Genomic DNA, 6,641 nt, shown 5'->3' with positions numbered 1-6,641 from the left:
GTAAGTAGGCATTTTCTAGGCATCAAACAAATTGTTTCTTCTGGGATCGAGGAACTGAAATCAAAGCCGAGTTCAAGATTATGTGGCAAGAGTCCAATTGTAAACAAACACGGGAGGCATGATTTTGTTTCAATAACTTTTTTATATACTTATATGGTATAGATAATATAATATTCATCCTCATCCTTCTGGTGTCGCGATTACGGTACAATTTTAGCTTTTTGGAAAATAATATGTTTGCATTAAGTGGTCTATATTTATTCAATAAAGGGATGTTCATACATTTATACACATCAGTTCGTGAAGGAAAACAAGTGGATGGTATTGGAGATTCATAAATGAAATTAGTAATACAAAGTGTCGCTTCATTCCTCTGTGTAGTAACTCAGGAGGCATCAGTCTCATGTGCACTTATTATGTGAGAACAGAACTCACTTAAAAGATTCGCGCGTGGTTGTTTAATCTAAACGATACTATAATGTATGTGATTTCTTAATTGTAATGCTATGTTTTGTTTTAATTGTAGCTGGTTAAGGGCATGACTCGTTGTTTTCAGCATGTATTAGCAAATGCAAATTAGGCGCTTAACAATTATATCCGTATCAGTAATACATATCAGTATACGGGTGCTGCGTGCACCATAGACCCCGACTTGTTGAAGCCAAGCCTTATACACAGAAATAAACGAAACGATGATTTACATGTATGCCATAAATAAATTGCGGTATATCATACTTTTAGATACTTATAGTAATACTTTTAGATACTTATAGTAATACTTTGAGATACTTATAGTAATACTTTTGGATACTTATAGTAATACTTTGAGATACTTATAGTGTTTCAGGAAAGCGAGCCTGAGTTATATTTTTCAGAGAAAGATTACAGAGTGTACTTTTGTATTGTTAATAACGTAATTTGGAATTTACTCCAATTTGCTGTGGAATTCACTCTAGTGGGTAATACTTCTAATCAAGCTTGTATCTCCGGTAAACACTACTAATGTTTGCAGTTTTGCTTTTTAAACACATAAATAACCTTTTTAAAAAAAAATAACTTTCTGTAATGCATTTTAAACTGATTTGTTTTGCCGTGTGGTCTATGTATAAATGCAACGATAAAACTCTGTTTCTTTCAACTATGATTTATATTGCTAATTGTAACTCAATTAGCCATTGTTTGAGACTGTTTGCTTCATACAGTGTAATAGCCGGATCTTGTAAGTCAAGCTTGAAATCGTATGCCTGTATTTAATCATTTTTATCATGTGGTTGTGTCATATTTATCCTGAATATCCGTCGCCAAGTTTCGTGTTGCATATTCGCTTACAACTGTGAATCTTTAGTTTAGGTATCTTTTCAAACACTACACTGCTTAGGTTTTAGCTAAGAAAAGGAGTTGCCAACTGCCTTGTGTGTGTGTGTGTCAGAGTAGGCTCTTTCAAAATAAGAGTTCAAAAAGTCATGGGAGATCTAGTAATTCCGGTCTCAGAGCACACATAAGCTGCTCAATCGATTCAGAATGGCTATTCAGTGGAAGGATGGGGCTCATACAACAAGACGGTTTAACTCATTTATTGGCGTTACGGGGTAATCCTGTTTCATCCTATCATTTTAAACAACAGTCACATATACAGTGAGTGAGTCAGTCAGTCAGGTAAAAAGAAGACTAAAGGCTCAAAACACCAGTTTCGTGGTTCCCTGGAACTAAATGGATATCTATTCGCTATTTCCTTTTTATACTGCAATTTCAAAATCAGTTTCATTCCAACTACAAAGAAGTATCTGCGAATAAATTACCGCCAGATAGATTGGCAAGCCAACCCATTTATCTTGTTTGTGGGTTTATTTGTCGTTGAATTTCACTCTCTTCTGAAAGGGTCATGAGGATATGGCATACAAGTTTACAGCTTATTTCCTCATCAGAATCCCCGATCTCGTTTTCCTTCCTGGTGAACCGACTTCTGAACTGCCAACCCATTTATCTTGTTTGTGGGTTTATTTGTTGTTGAATTTCACTCTCTTCTGAAAGGGTCATGAGGATATGGCATACAAGTTTACAGCTTATTCCTCATCAGAATCCCCGATCTCGTTTTCCTTCCTGGTGAACCGACTTCTGAACATGTTTTGAGTGCGTTACCTCGATAAGCATATCACAAGGAAGTTTAGGGGTTTTGTATAGCATCGAAGCTGTCCTTTTTTTGTCAGCACTCAAGTCTGCAAGCCTCGGTGATTTACATGCATTGTTTATCTGAGGGTCTAGGTACCACACACTATATTCAAGTCACCGACTAATTGTGTTGGCCTTTAAAGATGTAGGAGATCAATCCGAGCTTTTTTTCGTGATCTGGCAAACATTTGAGTGAAACTCGATACGAAAAGTATCCACCCATACACTATTTTATTATAGGGTTGCAGAAACCCAAAACAGAAAATAAAACGAATTTTCCATTTGAAACAAAACATACAAAATATAAAACATTGATCGACTGGACTTCAGCCGAGGTTAAAGAGGTTGTGGAATGCTCGAAGCCATTTCCGTCATTTTTTGGGTATATGTAACCTTAGGCGTGATGAAATAAAACCGACTTTTGTTTCTGTCATGAAATGTGTACAAAGGGTACTTTTGAGAGCTATTTTTCAGGTCCTGTTTCGACCCGAACGTGCAATTTGTGTAAAAGTCGTCGTTGCGGGCAGCAAACAAAACACAGTAAATCGTGACGTAATAAACAGGACTCGTTTATGCTACTCTGCATCGGGAGTCCTGTTTATTACGTCACGATTTACTGTGTTTTGTTTGCTGCCCGCAACGACGACTTTTACACAAATTGCACGTTCGGGTCGAAACAGGCATGACAGGACTTGAAATACAGCTCTCAAAAGTACCTTTTATACTCATTTTATGACAGAAACAATAGTCGTTTTTATTTCATCACACCTTAGGCTACATATACCCGAAAAATGACGGAAACGTCTTCGAGCATTCCACAACCTCTTTAAGTTTTGCAACAAACAGCCTAGATGAGCAGAAACTGGATGAAGGCCAAAACCCTGACGCGGAAGTGTGTCGTAATATACCCATCCTTTTCTACAGATATATGGAAACCAAAAGATCAGACTGTGTATTTTGCAGTAGATTCCAATGGAGGCGAATGGGTCATGGTGTTCCTCTCTTGTAATGCATACAAACTTGCAATTGTGTTATAATCTCCTTTCACCATTTCGTTTTTGTTTTTACCTACCCATGTTTCCATTAATTTGCACTCCTCATCAGCCACATATCCCACTTGATTACCAAAGCCTGCATTGTATCATTGTCTGAATGTTTAACAAAACATTACATTGAAAGCTAAAATATTTTGATTCCTCGTACAGAAAAGAGTAACTTTATTTTACAAAAAAAAATGTATTAGTTTTTACAAAAATCGTAAAACATCATTTCTCAATATACTGACGGTTTTTCCCAAATGTGACATTGACTTGATTTTCAATTAGCATAACTGTCTTTCAGTTAATACTTCTACCCTCAAATTTCCTCTTCCATTTTGACTGTATCTTTCTAATCTTTCTTCACTTTCTTACTTGTCTGAATTCAACAAAAGGTTTATCAGGTCAAGTTCAATGTTCTATTTTTGGTAATGTATAGTGTAAGCTACTACAGTAAGGGTCATGTGCTTTAATGATCGGGCATTTCCTGCCAAGGAAATATACTACTGCTTCCGTTCTGGAAGAAATATTAATATAAAAAACATATTGAGCATATATTCTGCAGACCACGGTAAATAACAACATGGAGTCGGTCTGTCAGTTTTGCTTAATTGTGACGTGGCTACTTTGTTTGATTGAAGGTAAGAATTTAATCATCGTTTCATATTGTAATGAATTACATACGGTCCCAAGTCAAGTCTTGATAATATGTTTGTAGGGGGACAGATAAACTGTGACATGTGTTTTTGTAATGTTGATTCCTGTACTGTTCACAACTAAAGCAGAACTTAAATTGTTTGCAGTGCAGCAAAATATGTGTTGCCGTACGTGCTCTCACGTTATGTGCTTGAGTACTAGTTCTTTGGCATTCATTGCTGCTGCACGTATTAAAACAAGATGCACGAGTTCGATTCTTTCTTTTGTGATTTTGTTGAGTTTGTACTTGTTTTGGGATTTGTATTTGTCGGGTCGTTTGTTTGTTAGGTTTTTGTTTGTTTGTTTGTTTGGTTTTTTGTTTCGGGCGGCTGTTATTTTTTGTGTGTTTTAGCAATAACAATATTTTATTACGCTACATACAAGTGTACACTTATGTTGTATCAAAAATAGGAAACCCAGATGTAAATGTACATTTATAAAATGTGATAAATATTTTAAAATAAGTTAAAGATCATGTGAAACGCCAATGTGTTCTTTTTCCAATAATGCCTTGACTGTGTATCTGTGGCCAAGGCTGACTGAACATTCGTTGTTATTCTGTCAAGGGTCAGAACCTGTATTGGGCAAAGTTTTACCTGGCTAATATCTGCTTGCTGGTTTGTTATGCAAAGGTTGATATGGACTAGACTTCGTGCAAAGTTTTGTGTGGAAAGAGGTGGTGGCAACGTTGAAGGTACTGGGCCATGAGGGGTTAACGTCAACAAAAAGAGTGGTTGAAATCACTGTTTAAAAATTGAATAAATTGTTTTAAAGAAAAGGATGTCTCAGCCAGTTTAAACTTGGCCCAGTAAAGATTTTGACCCTTGACAGAGTAACAATGAATGCCAAGTCATCCGTGGCCACAGACAAACAATGAAGGTATGATTGGAATGAGGACACATTTGTGTTTCCCATGATCTTTAACTTATTTGAAAATACTTACTAGATTTTTTTACATCTGGCCTTGCTTTGTTTTATACACCCTGTATACTGCAATCGCCGAACCAACGTGTGGTATTTTTCTTATGCTTCAAACGCAAAGTATCTCTAGCACTATTTTTTAATTTCCTCCCTTTAATCTTAAACATGAAACCAGTCCATTGAACGGATAGAGAACTTAGGCGGAGTGTAGATAACATGAATTTGATTTTTCGTATATTTGTATTTTTATAAATCAGCAACAAATACCTTGACAAAAACACTGAACAATAATAGTACGATTCTTTTAGAACACTGCTCCCTTGTCATTTGCCTTATAGTATGAGTAGTTTAAAAGTATAAGACGTGCATAATAGAAATATGAGTAACATTATAGCAATAAAAACAGGAGTAGAATTAGAAGTAGGTGTAAAAGAATGGTGGGATAGAAGTTAGAGTAGTAGTAATACGAGGAGTACTATACTAAAGTACGAGTAGGACTGGGTAAAGACGCAGGATGATATTAGTAATTGGAGTAGAGAAGTGATATGAGTAGTAGGGTATAGAAGGCGTAATGGTAAATGTAGAAGTAGTGAAGCAGGATGTGTAGGAATAGGGATAGTAAGAGAAGGGCCAGGAGAACAAATGGTAATACAGTAGGAGTTGAAGTTGGAGTTGGAGTAGCAAAGTAATATAAAAACGAGTACGAGTAGGTGTGAAGGAGCACGAATACCCGTAGAATTAGGATTTTAAGTGGAAGGAGTAGCAGCTGCAGAAGTGGAAGTAGAAAGTAGCAGGACCAGTAGCTGTATGACTTACCGATACCAGTGGCGTCGCTAGACCACTTTGAATGGGGGGGGGGTGCCAACAAATTGGACGACACAACATTCATGCCAAAAGGTTTGAGGATTTTTCCCCAGTCACCCGGCCTCAGCGAAATCAACTTGAAAATGTCGGCGAACATCATCTTCCTAGTTAGGGGCGTTGTTCAAAGCGGACAATCATGGTCACTTTCGGACAATAGGAGGCCCTGTTCATTACGGCACATTTTCGAACGGATACACTTCCCATTCCTGCTGCTACTCCTACAGCATTGTACATCTTCCGTTTTTTTCTGTTCCACTCTAACAATTACTCCTACTCCTCCAACTGCTTCTGATTTTCCTTCTGTAACCATTACACCTTCCTGCTGCCATTCCAATTCGTGTAGCAACCCATACTCCTATCTCCTGCTGCTACTCCTCCTATCTCCTGCTGCTGCTACTCCTATATCCTGCTGAAACACCTCCTTTCTCCTGCTGCAACTCCTCATATCTTCTGCTGCTACTCCTCCTGTCTCCTGCTGTTAATACTCTTCCTATCTCCTGCTGCTACTCCTATCTCCTGCTGCTACTCCTCCTGTCTCCTGCTGCTACTCCTATCTCCTGCTGCTACTCCTATCTCCTTCTGCTACTCCTCCTGTCTCCTGCTGCTACTCCTCCTATCTTCTGCTGCTACTCCTCCTGTCTCCTGCTGTTAATACTCTTCCTATCTCCTGCTGCTACTCCTATCTCCTGCTGCTACTCCTCCTGTCTCCTGCTGCTACTCCTATCTCCTGCTGCTACTCCTCCTATTTCCTGCTGCTACTCCTCCTGTCTCCTGCTGCTACTGCTCTTGTCTCCTGCTGCTACTCCTCTTATTTCCTGCTGCTACTCCTCCTATCTCCTGCTGCTATTCCTCTTATCTCCTGCTGCTACTCCTCCTATCTCCTGCTGCTACTTCTATCTCCTGCTCCTACTCCTCCTCCTACTTTTTCTAAACTCCTGACCCTAACTATACTCC

Source organism: Patiria miniata, unplaced genomic scaffold (assembly GCF_015706575.1).
Source record: "Patiria miniata isolate m_02_andy unplaced genomic scaffold, ASM1570657v1 HiC_scaffold_25, whole genome shotgun sequence".
In the NCBI taxonomy this organism is placed as follows: domain Eukaryota; kingdom Metazoa; phylum Echinodermata; class Asteroidea; order Valvatida; family Asterinidae; genus Patiria; species Patiria miniata.
This window is presented reverse-complemented; position numbering follows the sequence as displayed.